Here is a 15,389-nt window from a genome sequence, read left to right on the forward strand (position 1 = left end):
GCATAAAAAAGGCAGTAGAATTTAGAATTGAGGGAGACCTTTTGGATCCAGGGCACAAAGGAACTAACAGGTCAAACTTGCTCAGAAATAAATAGAAGAGGAGAAGCAGAGAACAGGATGTGACGACAGAAACAGAGGTCCAAGGGATAAGATTGTTGCCTGATGGAGCAAGGGCCCCAAGCCAAAGAATTTGGGCAGCCTCTCAAGACTGGAAAAGGCAAGGAAATGCATAGTCCGCTAGAGGCTACGGAAGGAACAATGAGCCCTGCCTACACCTTGATGTACCTCGCGAGACGCTCGCTCTCTCTCTGGACTTCTGACCTACAGAGCTACAAGATAACAAACGTGTTGTTTCAAGGCACTGAGTTTGTGGTCACTTGTTAGGGCAGCCATAGGAATGGAATGCACACCAGGCTAGTAAGTAAAAGATGAGGCAGGCACTTCAGAGTCCAGGTTTTCAACAGCCATGTCTTTCTTTCTCTGCCTCATGCCCAGTATCTGTCACCTATCCGTTGGTTAGCAAAAATTTTTCATACCTTCCCTTTTATTTGCTTTATAAGACAACTCGTGACATTTTAAAACTATTCAGTGGTTATGAAGATAAGTATCAATAGTCAACTTCCTCATTCTTATCCCTTCTCTCCATAAAAGCAAAGTGAGATTGATTTCTTCTTATGGAAGAATGTAACTATACCCTCCATTTTAAGGCAACTTTATTCTTTTAATTAAAAATATGCCTAGGACTCATAGACTTAACTTGCCCTTGGAAATAATTGTGCATTATACTTTATGATAATGCATTATCATTTTCAACCTCTCACTAGTTCATAGTCTGACGGATTTACAGCAAATTGCCCTGCTGCACTCCCAGGGCGGGGGCGGGGGTCTCTATCCTGGATGTGAGGCTGCATCTTCCTGCAGAAACTGACACAAAGCGGGACCTCTGCGATTCGGGGCGGTGGGCCAGGCTCCGCCCCCACGGCCGCGGCCGCCAATCAGCTCCCGGGACAGCCTCCTTTGCGTCCCGCCCTGTCCTTTCCACGTCCCTGGACTCGGTCAGCCGCCCAGTCCCTTTTCGCCTGAGGCGCTCTTGCCCCCTGGGAACTGCGGCCGCCCCCTCCTAGCCGGTGCCCTCTGCCCCCAACCCGCGCTGCAGGGAATAACGGGGCTAAGGGTGAGTGTGGGCCCACGATGGGTTCTGGACAAGAGAGGCCTGGCGGTGACACAGGCCACAGCGCGGGTGGCCGCGCGGGGAGACGGGCGTCGTGGGGGGATGCCCGGGACGTGCGTTTGTGTGGGGTCCGGGAGGCGTGGGGACTGCCACGGGGCTTCTGCAGTCTTCGAGGGGAGGGCAGCGGACGAGTCCACCGGGAGTTGCTTGCTGTTTACCTCTCGGCCCCTTCCATGGTGAATCCCAACGGCTCCATCTCAGTCCCCTTCTTGGTGCATTGTTATTCACCCTTGCTTGTCTGGGGATAAGGGACCCCCTGATTTTCTTGTGCTTTTTTTTGCGCTCCCGCAAGGAGCCATGGAGATCTGAACCGAAAGGAACCTTGGAGGCGATGCATTTCGCCTCCTGGGGACTTGCTCTTGAATTCTTTGGGGGTAGCTGGCTTCTGCAGAAACCCAAGGTGAAAGTCCTCTCCTCCCTCAAGTGCTCCAGGCGCCATCCGGAGCTGAGTGTGTCTGCGGCAAAGGAGGAAAGGGCGAGGGGCGAGAGAGTGGGTGCGGGGAACCGGGTGGACAGCTTCGCCTGCAATGCGTTGGGCCTGAGGCAGTCAGTGCTGAATTCAGCAGTTCCCAGGTAAACATCCCCCAGCTGGCCACTGAGTTGGCTCATCCTGCAATGGCGAGGCCTTTTGTATAGGAGAAAAAGATTTACGAATCAGATAATCTTGGAAACTTCTTGGAAGAAGTGCCAGTCCCAACTAGACTTAAAAGGGCAGAATGAATCTGTCTAGCTGACCAACCACCCATCCATCCTTCCATTCCTCAAAATATTTATTTGTGAATTGACTTCACTTCAATACTTTGCTTTCTTTTTTTCTTTGGTTTGATTTTTGTAAACATTAATAAAAGATGTGCTTACATGCTAAGTCGCTTCAGTCATGCCCAGCTCTTTGCGACCCCATGGACTATAGCCCTTCAAGTTCTTCTTTCCATGGGATTCTCCAGGCAAGAATACTGGAGTGGGTTGCCATTTCCTTCTCCAAATAAAAGATATATAAAACATACAAAGTGAATGCCTGACCTTCTCCTAGGTCAAGAAATAGAACATAGCTTAGAAGCTCCTCTGTATCCTCAGTCATGCCCATCCTTCTCTCTTCTCTGAGATATAATATCTATCCTGACTTTTGTATTAATCATGTCCTTGCTTTCCTTGATTGTTTTTTAGTCGCTTAAGTTGTATCCGACTCTTTTTTGCATGGACTGTACCCCACCAGGCTCTTCTGTTCATGGGATTTCCCAGGCAAGAAGACTGGAGTGGGTTGCCATTTCCTTCTCCATGGGATCTTCCCAACTCAAGGATCAAACCCACTTCTCCTGCATTGACAGGCAGATCTTTACTGCTGAGCCACAAGGGAAGTGTCTAATATATTCCAAAATCATATATATGTGTTGGCTTTCCCTATTTTTTACTTTCATATTAATGGCATTATACTATATGTATTCTTGGGTTTTTGAGGTTCACCCCTGGTGATGATTTCTTCATTTTCACTGCTTATAATTTGAGTAGCATCACCAGCTCAATGGACATGAATTTGAGCAAAGTCTGGGAGATAGCGAAGGACAGGGAAGCCTGGCATGCTACAGTCCATGGGGTTGCAAAGAGTTGGACACAACTTGGCATTGAACAGCAACATACTTTATCCATTCTACATTTATTGGCTATTGCTCATTTGGGATTTGTATTATTAATAACTATCTATTGCTATATAACAAATTACACCAACACTTAGCAGCTTAAAACAGCAAAACAAACAGAAACGCTGTATCTCACAGTTTCAATGGGTCAAGAATTCAGGAGGAGCTATGCTGGGAGTCTGACTCTCTGTCTCACTGGCTATGAGCAAGATGTTGGCTGGGGCTATAGTCATCTCAAAGCTGGCTGAAGGAAATCCCCTTCAAGCTCACCTAATATGAGTGTTGGCAGACCTCTTGGCCTCACTGGCTTTGGTTGGACACATCAGTCCTTTGCCACATGGGCCTCTGCATAAGACCTGGTCATACCATGGCAGTTTGCTTCCACCAGTGTGAAGCTTCCAGACACAAAGACAAGACAGAGTCTATTTGTAATCTAAATTCAAAAGTGACATACCATCATTTTTGCCATCTTCTTTTTATTGGAAGTGAGTCACTAGTTCCAGCCCAAACTCAAAGTGAGAAGGTTACACAAGACCTCATGAATATCTGGAGGCAGGGATTGTTAGGTCTCATTTTCCATAGTGGCTCAGAGAGTAAAGCATCTACCTTCAATGCAGGAGATTGGGGCTCAATCCCTGGGTCGAGAAGATCCCTAGAGAAAGAAATGGCAACCCACTCTAGTATTCTTACCTGGGAAACCCTATGGACAGAAGAGCCTGGTGGGCTACTGTCCATGGGGTCGCAAAGAGTCGGACACAATTGAGAGACTAACATATACACACACACATACACTACAAGGGATATTAATAAATAATGCCCTCTAACTATCTTGTACGTGCCTTCTGGTTCACTCTTGTTCCCTAGAGTGTACACTTAGGTTATACTACTAGGTTATAAGATTTCTTTATATTCAACTTTATTAGGTGATTGATAAACTGTTTCCAAAGTGTTAGGCCAGCTTGCACTCTCCAGCAACAGATGAGAGTTCCTCTATTTACACATATTTGTCACAATTTGGCATTATCAAATTTCATTTTTAGCCAGTTTAATAGGCATGAAATAGCATTCTATTTTTATTTTAATTAGCATTTCTCTGATAACTAATGAAACTGACCATATTTTTATATAATGATGAGCTATTGTGCTTTCTCTCTGGGAAATTCTGCTTCCTGCCTTTTATTCATTTTCATATAGGGTTGTTTTTCTTATTGTCTTATTGGAATGCTTTCTTTATACAATCTGGATGTTAATCAATACCTAGTTAACTGTACATGCTGCAAATATCTGCTTTTAGTTGGTGCTTAGCTTTTCTTTCTTTGTATGTCTTTCTATCTCTGCCAGTGAATTAAGTTTGAATTTTAATTTCAATTTTACTTTACTTTTCTCCAAAAACTTGTAAAGTTTTGAATTTGGTAATGTCGTAATCCACCTGAAAGTTTCTTGTTATACTATTTACTCCATATGAACAATCAACTGTCCCAGCACCAGTGATCTATATGAATCACGTTTTTCATATATACATGAGTTTCTTTTAAACTGCCTACTCTCGTTCTTTATCTATTTGTCTAACTACCAATACAAAATTGCTTTTAACTACAGTAGTCATATAATAAATCTTTAAATCTGGTAGGAAATATTCTCCTACATCCTTCTTCTGGTTCAAGGGATTTTTTAAAAATCAATTATTGGAGCTTTGACCTTCCATATAAATATTTAAACAAACTTGTCATGTTCTTCAAAACAGGAAACAAGCAAGGAGTTTGAATTTTTATTGATATTGCATTAATTCTATGTATCAATTTGGGGAGAAATGGCCTCTTCAAGGTGAAGTTTTCCATCTATGAACTTGGTATATAATGCCATTTATTTAGCTTATCACTATTTTTTTTTAGTGTTGTGTATGTTTTTTAATATTTTTCATTGTTCCCTTTTGCTCACTTCTGTTAACTTTATTTCTAAGTACATTATATTCTCACTGCTATTATAAATATTTTGCTTTATAAAGATTATATTTTGTAGCCCATTGTTTGTTTCTGGTGTATAGAAATCCAATTGCCTTTTATATGTTGTTTATGTATCAAACATGATAACCTGCATTAATAATTCTGAATTTACCTATAGCATCACATTTGCTACAAAAGCAGTCATATGTTCTGAAAATAATAACAGTTTTGTTTTTTCTTTTCTAATCCTTACACTTTCAGTTCCTTTTTCCTGTCCTATTACATTGGCTAAGACTTCCAGTGTAATGTTAAATAAAAGTAGGGAGGGGCATCTTGTTTTATCCTTAAGATAATAAAGTAAAAGATGTCACTGTATCAGCCTTAAATATTGCATTCAGGATGGTTATTTTGTAAATGCTTTGTCCAATGATAAGAAAGTTCAGTTCTTCTTTTGGTAAGCATTTTTATTGTGAGTAAAATGTTTTGTTGAATGCTTCTACTATGGGTATTGATTTTCTCATATTAATTTTTTCTCTAAGTATGTTATTTTGGTGAGGTTCAGTATTCAATTTTTAATATTAAATCAACTTTACATTCCTGGAATAAACTATGCTAAATATGTGATAACTTTTATATGTAGATATAATGATAAACATTAGATATTTGCATCTATATGTGGAAATTGAGATTAGCCTGTAAATATTCTTTATGGTACTAACCTTACCTGTTGTCGATATCTTTTCATAAAATAAGATGAGTAGTATTCTCACTGTTGCTGTTTTCTGGGAGAATTTGTGCAAGATTGGAATTATCTGGTCAAATATTGCTTCAAATCACCAGCAAAACACTCAAGGTTTGGAATTTAGTTTGTCAGAGGTCATTAAACTTGTTCATCCAATTACTTGAAGGATTATAGGACTATTTAGGTTTTCTTATGGAGTCAGTTTTCATGAATTGTATTTTCCAAAATATTTAACCAAAATTAATGCAACAGATTTTATATATTTCCTTTCTCTTTTTGGTTTGATTAATTTTGCCAGAACTTGGAATACTTTGTTCACATACACATACATCTGTTCACATACACATACAAAAAAAAACCCTGTCTGTTCTCTTAATTATTATCTATTTTATTACTTCTTCCTGCTTTCTTTGAATTTCTCTGTTATGTCTTTTCTGAGCTTTTAAGGTGTATGCTTAGCTCGTTAATTTTGAGCTGTTGTTCTTACATAAGCTCTTCAGGCTATAAATTTGTGTCACTGCTGTTTAGCTATATCTCACAAGATTTGATATGAATATTTTTCTATCATGCTTTAAATATTTATCATTTCCATTATGGCTTCTTGTTTGAGCCATGAATTTTTTAAAATGTGTATTTTAGTTTACAATCTCTTCAGAAAGAATATTTTATCATCTTCTAGTAAATGTTGTCTAGCTAATTTATAATTGATTCAGAGAATTATGATACCAATTTCTTTGGACTATTGAAGTTAGCTTTATAACCTAGCAAATTGTCAGTTTTATTTGCTTGAACATAATGTGTGGCCTCTAATTATATAATGTCTTATATATTCCTTTAAAACAAGTGTTTTAATTATGCAATCCATATGTGCCATACCTTCACCAATTTTTTATCTGCCTGAATTATCAATTACAAAAACAGATACATTAAAATCTTTCACTGCTATGGTGAATTTTAAAATTTCTCATTGTAGATCTGTTTATCAAAAGTTCTTGCACAACATAGGAAACCATAAATAGAATGAAAAACAAACCCACAGAATGAGAGAAAATATTTGCAAAACATGCTACCGACAAGGGATTACTTTCCAAAACACAAACAGCTCATTCAGCTTAATATAAGAAAACAATCTATTCAAAAAATGGACAGAATATCTAAATAGATGTTTCTCCAAAGAAGACATACAGATGACCAACAGGCACATGAAAAGAAGCTCAACATCACTAATTATTAGAGAAATGCAAATCAAAGATACTATGAGATAGCACCTAACACCATTCAGAATGGCCATAATCAAAAAGTCCACAAACAATAAATGGTGGAGAAAGTGTGGAGAAAATGGAACCCTTGATTGTAAAAAGCACTGCAATGAACACAGGGGTGCCTGTATCCTGTCAAACCATGGTTTTCTCTGGATATATGCCCAGGAGTGTGATTGCTGGATCATATGTTAGCTCTATTTTAGCTTTTTAAGGAACCACCATACTGCTCTCAATAGTGGCTATACCAATTTACATTCCCACCAACAGTGCTAATATAGTTTACCATTTTCTTTTGGTGAGAACAATTACGATCTACTGTCTTAGCAAATTTCAACTATGTTATACAATATTGTTAATTAATAGTCATTGTGCTATACATTTGATCTCCAGAACTTACTCAACCTGAATATCTGAAGTTTTGCAATCTTTAATCAATATTTCCTCATTTCCAACCTCTCCCCAGCTCCTAGTAATCACCATGCTACTCTCTGCTTTTCTGTAAGTTCAACTGTTTTATATTCCACATATAAATGAAGTTGGTACAGTATTTGTCATTCTGTGCCTGCATTATTTCAAAATTTAACAAAATGCCTTCAAGGTTCATCCATTTGTCACAGATAGCAAGATTTCCTTTTTTAAAATAGCTAAATTAATTCCATTGTGTATATATACCACAGTTTCTCTATCCATTAATCCATGTGATAGACACTTATCAGACGGATTAATGAATAAAGTTGTTTCCATATCTTGGCTACTGTGAATAAAGCTGCAATGAATGTGACAGTGTGGATATTATTTCCAGATACTGGTTTTATTTTCCTTTGAATATACACCCAGAACTAGGCTTGTTAATAAGATGGTAGTTCTATTTTTAATTTTTTGACAAGTCTCTATGCTGTTTTCCACAATTACTGAACCAATTACACTCACACCAACAGTGCACAAGCTGTCCCCTTCCTCCTTACCCACACCAACCCTTGTCATCTCTTGTCTTTCTGATAGTAACGCTTCTTACAGGTGTGAAGTGATATCTTGTGGTTTAGCGTTATACCTCCATGATGATTAGTGGATTTGAGTACTTTTCCATATATCTGTTGGCCATTTGTATATCTTCTTTTGAGAAATGTCTATTCAGGTCCTTCGTTTATTTTTCATTGATACTTATCTTCCTGGCACTGAACTGTTTGAATTGCGTATGTATTCTGGATATCATTAACTCCTTATTGGATATATGGTTTGCAAATATTTTCTCCTATTCTGTTGGTTGTCCCTCTACTCTGTTGCTTCCCACCCTGTACAGACACTTTTTAGTTTGACATAGTCCCACTTGTTTACTTTTGCTTTTATTGCCTGTGCTTTTGGGGTCATATCCAAAAATTTATTGTGCAGCCCAGTGTTAAGCTTTTTCCTATGTTTTCTTCTAGTAACTTTACAGTTTGGGATCTCATGTTTGAGTTTGTAATGCATTTCGAGTTGCTTTTTGTATTTGGTATGAGGGAAGCATTCAACTTTGTTTTTCTGCATGTGAATATCCAATTATTCCAACACCGTTTATTGAAGAGACTATCTTTTCTACACCGTGTGTGCTTTGCACATTTGTTGAAGGTCAGTTGACTATATGGTTACAGGATACAAAATCAACTTAGAAAAATCGGTTGTGTTTCTCTGCATTAACAGCAATTTAGCAATTTCCTGAAAGGGAAATTTTAAAAAGAATCCCATTTATAATAGCATCAAATCAGTAAATATTTGGGAACCACTTTAACCAAAGGCAAGTAGGTGGCCCCGTGGTAAAGAATCTGCCTGCCAATGCAGGAGATGCAGGAGATACAAGTTCGATCCCTGGGTAGGGAAGATCCCTTGGAGTAGGAAATGACAACCCAGTTCAATATTCTTGCTTGGAAAATTCCATGGATAGAGGAGCTTGGTGGGCTACAGTCCATGGGGTCTCACAGAGTCAGACATGATTGAGCACACACCCAACAACAACAGTTTAACCAAGAAGGTAAAAGATCTCTACAATGAAAACTATAAAATGCTGATGAAAGTAATTGAAGACACAGATAAAAAGATATTCTGTTTATGGATTGGAAGAATTAATAATGCTGGATTGTCTCTGATTGCAAATTTATATATAGAAAAGCTTAATAAATGAATTTAGTCATCTGCAAACAGACATATCTATAGATAAAAATAATTTAGCTTCTTTCCGTTTTGGATGGCATATGTTTTTCTTACCTTGTTTCTCTGGCTAGAACTTCGAGTACTATATTGGGAAAAAAAATGAGGGACCCCTTATCTTGTCCCTGATCCTGGAGGAGAAACTTTCAATCTTTTACTCTTGTGTATGATAACTATAGGCTTGTTATATATGGCTTTTATTATGTCGATGTATATTCCTTCTATATCCAGTTGGTTCACAATTTTTGTCAAGGAGGGTTGTCACCCTCCACCTGGGTGACAAAGTCAAATGCTCTTTCTGCATCTGCTGAGATGATTTTATATTTCATTTTGTTAGTTGAAATGATTTCCAGATATTGAAAAATCCTTGCATACCTCTAGTAAATCCTAACTGATGATGGTGTATGATTTTTTTAATGTACTGTTGGATTCACTATGGTAATGTTTTATCGAGGATTTTTACATCTATATTCATCAAGGATGTTGGCCTGTAATATTCCTTTCTTGTAGTCTTGTCTGACTTTGGTATCAGGGTATGTATAAGGCTCAATGCACAAATTCCAGTGTATCTTGCAGCTGTGCTATTGTTATTGTATATTTTTATGCTTTTATATCCCATAAAATGCTTTTGTTTATTTAAATAGTCAATATTGACTTACATTTGCCTATGTATTTACTCTTTCCAGGATTCTTGATTCCTTTCTATTGTTATGTACTTCCATCTGGGGTCATTTTTCTTAATCTTGAAGAACTGCTTTTTATATTGTATTGCTAGCAAATTCTCTCAGCTTTTGTTTATCTAAAATTGTCTTTATTTTGCCTTCACTTTTTGAGGGATATCTTTGCTATGCATGGAGTTTTAGGTTGGCAGATTACCTTTTTTCTTTTTTTAAAGCAATACCACTGTGTTCTGGGTTTCTATCATTTCATTTGAAAAGCCATATGCATTATTGTTCCTCTAAATGGAAATCATCCTTTATTTCTCACTAACTTACAGATTTCCTCTCTAAGATTGGTTTTTAGCATTTGATTATAATCTGCCTAGGTGTCGTTTTCTCTTTATTTATTCTGCTTATGGAATGAGGAGAGTTTTCTCAATCTGAGTTTTGATGTTTTTCAGCCCTTTGAGGAACTTTCCGTCATTAATCATCAGTATATTGCTTCTGTTTCATTCTTTCTCCTTTTCTTCGGGGAGCCTAATTACACGTCATCACCTTTTACTTTGTCTCATAATTCTTATTATATTCTTTCTATATCTTTTCATCTCCTTATGCATCATCCTTTCTTTCCTCTGTGTGTTATTTTTGAATAGTTTCTACTGATTCCTGTTGCAGTTCACCAATTCTTTGGTCATGTATATTTGAATTCCTGATTTCAATGATTATTTTTATTTCTAAAATTTCTATTTTAACATTTTATCAGTTTTAATTCTATACTGGAATTCTCCAGCCTGTTTCTCTTATTTTTGAACACATTCCATTAATCACAGTTATTTTAAATTCAGTTCCTGTCTAAGAACTCAAATGCCTAAACCACTTGTAAGTCTGTTTCTATGTTTTGTTGTTTCTCTTGAGTTCTTTACAATTCATCCTTATTTTTAGCCTCCTTCTAAATTTTTGATTAGACACAGACATCACGAATGAAAAATCAGGAAGTTCTAGTTGATGTTATTTTTTTCCAAAGAGGATTTTATTTTATTTTTTTGAGGTGGGAGACAGATAAAGTAACAGAAGATTACTTTGATAGTATCAAAGGTTAGTTTATGCTTTCTTAGAACTGATCCATTTCAGATTTTTCTTCTACCCAAGAGCATAGACCTTACGTCTTATGCATTGTTCTTAATCATATGCCTTGCTTTTTCTCACCTCTTAACTGAAAGCAGAGTGTTGGTAAGAATCACTTTGATGGGGCTTGATCTCCATATTTCCATAAGACTAGAACTACTGAAATGACTGCTCAGTTGATTGGCATTTTAGCCACTATTTTCTGCAAGTTTTTTGGGTCTCTCCCTGTGCATGCATAGCTTAGAAATCAGTCAGTGACTTAGGGAAATTTGTACATAGATTTTTAGATTTACATCTCTGAGATTTCTTCTTGTCTGAAATTTTACCTTTTGAGTTCCAGTTCATTTGGTAATCTTGAACCAGTAAGACTGACACTTCCTGCTTGGCCTCAATTATCCTGCATTGTGAACTGGAAAATGCTCTAAAAAAATAAAGCCATAGCAAGTATACAGTTCATATCCTGTGTTTTCCTTGCTTCAGGATTGTAGCGTCTCAAGTTCTGTTTATATTGTTTGCTCTTCAAAGTCTTCCCTTGTTTCCTATATTTTACCCAACTTTTATTGCTGTTTTTAATGGAAGAGTTGTTCCAAAACAAGGAATTTTCTCAGTGATAGAACAGAAAGTCTCTCATCATTTTGTCTTAACATCTCAGATTATTTAGCTAAGATTATTTTATCACTTCTTGAGATATATCCTTTAGGATTTCTTTTAAAGCAGACCTTTTGATGATAAATTCTCAATATTTGTTGGTCTGAAAACATATTTAAGACTCTTATAATAGAAGATAGTGACAGGCTGGCGGTAGGCGTGAGAAAGCAGGGAAGGGTAGGTTTTGGGTAGCTTCCAGGATGGTGCTACTTTGGACATTCTAGTACATGTCTTTTGGTGGCATATGTATGCATTTCTGCTGGATATATACGTTGAGTGGTTTTACTAAACAGTCTTATTTTTTTACTTCAAAGTATTTTTTTAACGTTTAAAAAATACAAAATTTCTAGAGGAAAAAATGGCACCCCACTCCAGTACTCTTGCCTGGAAAATCCCATGGATGGAGGAGCCTGGTGGGCTGCAGTCCATGGGGTCGCTGAGGGTTGGACACGACTGAGCGACTTCACTTTCACTTTTCACTTTCATTCATTGGAGAAGGAAATGGCAACCCACTCCGGTGTTCTTGCCTGAAGAATCCCAGGGACGGGGGAGCCTGGTGGGCTGCCGTCTCTGGGGTCGCACAGAGTCGGACACGACTGAAGAGACTTAGCAGCAGCAGCAGAGGAAAAAAAACTACCTGTCAACCCTTCCCACTTTCTAAGGTAGCCAAATATATCCTTATTTTTCCTGTTAGAAAAACAGAAACATACTAAAGTAGGATCATTAATGTTTCACTGAAACAGCTTTATTATTTTATATAAAGATCTATCATTATTTATTAACCAACTCGCTGGCTGGTAAACAGTCTCATGGATTTCTTTTTTGACAAATTGCCCTGCCTCCCTGCCAGGGCTGGGGCAAGGGTCTCCATCCTGGATCAGCGGCGGCATCTTCGCGCAGAAACACACAAAGCGGGGCCTCTGCGGTTTGAGGGGCGGGGGGATGTCGGCCAGGCTCCGCCCCAACCGTTGCGTCCGCCAATCAGCTACCGGGACGGCCTCCTCCTCCCTCCCCCATTCCCACTGCGGCCCACCTTCACCCGCAGGTTCCACCGCCGTCTCCCCCAGTTATCAAATCCTGGACTGTGTGCCCCCTCTTCGTGTCACACCTCTGCAGAGGAGCCCCTTCCCCCTCTGAAGTAGCGGGTGTGGATATTGCTGGACAACGGGTGAGTCTTGTACAGATAAAGTTTCTGGCCACGGAGCACAGACGGAGGTCCCTGCGGCTGGGCTGGGCTGGGAAAGGGAAGCGGCCGGGGGCGTGGGGACAGTGAGTCCAGCGGGGCTAAGAAAGCGATCGGGTGTTCGGCCTGAGACCACTTGGGCCTAATAAGCCAGACATCTTTCAAAGAGGATTCCCTGAGGTTTCTCCATGTCTGTTTCTGGCTTTTGTTTTTTTCCTCCTACTATTCTGGCCCTTATTTCTTTAATGCTGTATTTCTCGTCCAGGAAGGTAGCCATCGAGAGTCTAATGCATCCTTGCCCTTTCCAAACATTTTTCATAATAGACTCTCAAAACAACAGATAAGCACAGAAAACAACACAGCAGATTTATCAGATCACCTTTCCTTCAGCTCCCTCTTTCCCTCTCAACGTCAATCCCTCGTTCCCTCTGTGTATCTCTTTTTAAGAAACAATATGAGGTTTAAAGCCTTTTCCCCACCAACTCTCACACCGCCATCCTCAGAGGTAAGTTAGGTTGTATCCCTCCCATGTATAGTTTTGTCCTTCTATTATTTATTTGTATGTAAGTAATATATGCATTCTTGTTTTGAATTTTACATTTTTTATGAAACTCGGTGTTTTGGGGTTTTATATTGGTGCTACTAATCTTGGTATTTCAGACCCAAAACGGTCTTAACAAACAAGTCAGCCACCCTCCCTGTTTAGCTGAGAACCCTGGCCCCTGGAGAAGGTAAAAGACTTCCTTGCCATCACCCCTCCACTGAGCAGGATCCTGAATTTGGGATCCCTTGATTTCTGGTGTTACCTCTATGTAAATCCTGCCAGTGAGCTCACCTAACATACATGATCCTATTGAATATTGTTCATACAATTCAATTTAGGAAAAGGGGGTTGAAGGGAGATGGGGAGAGAAAAAATGACTTGGATTTGGACCAAAATCTTACTCAAGGTTAAAAGGTATGCATTTTCCTGAAACATTGTATGCTATCAAATATTAGGATGACCAGAGTATTTATTTTATTTAACAAGCATTCATAGTCTTACTGTTTGCCAGACATTGATCTAAGAACTTTCTGGTATTCACTCACAGATTTAAGCCTTGGACTGTAACATAGGTACCAATTTTATCATCCCCATTTTATAGGTCATGACACTGAGGCACAGAGAATTAAGTAACTTGTGCAAAGTCACCTAGCCCGTAAACTATAGCACTAAGATGGATTCCGGATCATCTGGTGACAGTCTGAATTCCTAACCATTGTATAGTACCACCTGAGCTCGGCAAAATCACCACACAAAGTAGGAACTTGCAGTTCTGAGAAGGGACAAGCAACTGTCAGCTGGTCATCAGAAAGGACTTCAAGAAAGAGAGGATTTGAAAGGTACACAGAATAAATTTCAGCCAATTTTGGTAGCTTGACATATAATATATTCTTATTTTTAATTTACAAAAGTAACACATAACCGTACATATGATGCAGAAGTATGTAAAAATTGCCCTTCGATATTCCTCAGATTAAACAATATTAGCAGGGAGAGATGAATCTGTCCTTTCACGCACCATAATACAAATATACGCAAGACTGCTTTTTATTATAAAGACGAGAGCCTATTGAACAATTTCTACCACTTTTATTTTTCCCTAGGCAATACGTCCAGTACTTTCCTCCTACGAATTGGAGATCTAAGCTTTTCATAAGCATTGAATAATATTCTGTAGGCTGTATCCTATGGTTTGTTCAGCCTTTTCCTCTACTAATGAATAGTCAGAGAAGTATATGTCTTTATTAAAACGGCCACCCCCACTGTCCGGATGGGAGCCACCGCAATGCCAAGCCCACTGGGCCGGCGACACAAAGAAGTGCTGTCCCCTGCCAAGCGTCGCCCCTAGGGCTCGAGGCCCCGCCCAGGAGGAAGCGGGTTGGGGGGGTGGGCGGCGGGGAGGAGACTGGTCGGGAGCCCCTCCCCTCCTCCCCCTCGGGCTCCGCCCAGCTCGCTCGCCCAGAGCTGTTTGCGAGGACGTGCCTTCCCCGCAGAACCAAGGGCCCCTCTGTGCACGCATCCTTGCTTGCTCCAGCTGCCTCCGTGGAAGCTGCAGGGGCGACCTGGTGAGTGGCCCTCTCCTAACACCCCGCAGGCCGGACCAGGGGCGGGTGGCCGTGCGCTGAGATCGGTAGAGGGAGGCAGGCGCCGGAGGCCGAGAGGCGCGGGCCCGGCGGGGGACAAGGTTGCGGGTACCTAAAAAGAGGGGCGGACCCCCTCGCTGTTGCGTCCCCCTTCCTGTGATTGTTTTCGGCTCTCGGGCTCTGCGTCCCTCCTGCCGCATTGCTTCTCTCCGGGTTCTGACATCTGATGTTTGTTTAATTGCTTTGTGTGGTCGAGTTACGCGCAGGCCTGGCCTAAGAGAAACAAACAGCCTCTCATCCGCAGCTTTATCGGCTGAGCCTGCCGTAGCCCCTGGGTGGTGGCAGGGCTTGCTCGGGAACACACCGGAAGCTGGGGATGGAACATCACTTCTGTCCTCCTGCCCTTTGATCTTTGCAAACACCGTCTCTGGGTCTGAGATCCCTCGCCCACTCTCATTGCCCCTTCCCCTCCCTACCCCGAGACTGGTTGGGGGGTGTGTGTGTGTGTGTGTGTGTGTGTGTCTAACAGGGGCGGATGATCTGTGTCCCTCCAGCCCACCCTAAGCTCCCTGCCCTCAGGCCTGAGAATTCCATGCCAATGCACGCGAGCTTTCCGTGGTCTCCCCTCCCCTCACCCCTCCGCCCCCTGCTTCC

The 15,389-nt window shown here is 40.2% G+C and overlaps 1 protein-coding gene across 5 annotated transcripts in view; it reads left to right on the plus strand.

Moving 5' to 3' along the window:
- Nucleotides 1-1,019: 1,019 nt before the first annotated feature.
- The window catches only part of TCAF1 (TRPM8 channel associated factor 1), a 51,314-nt gene continuing 36,944 nt past the window's right edge, over nucleotides 1,020-15,389 (plus strand). The window contains exons 1-2 of one of the 5 annotated variants that reach the window (XM_086398286.1): nucleotides 1,042-1,174; nucleotides 12,471-12,593. The gene's annotated coding sequence lies outside the window, so the exon portion shown is untranslated. Of the gene's footprint in view, nucleotides 1,175-12,470; nucleotides 12,594-14,539; nucleotides 14,718-15,389 lie in introns of those variants that run through there. The other 4 variants (XM_086398285.1, XM_086398288.1, XM_086398289.1 and 1 more) reach the window with 4 other exon arrangements.

The sequence above is a fragment of the Bos grunniens genome, chromosome 4, assembly GCF_055505025.1.
Source record: "Bos grunniens cultivar Pamir isolate PY7600 chromosome 4, Bosgru_T2T1.0, whole genome shotgun sequence".
NCBI classification, from domain to species: domain Eukaryota; kingdom Metazoa; phylum Chordata; class Mammalia; order Artiodactyla; family Bovidae; genus Bos; species Bos grunniens.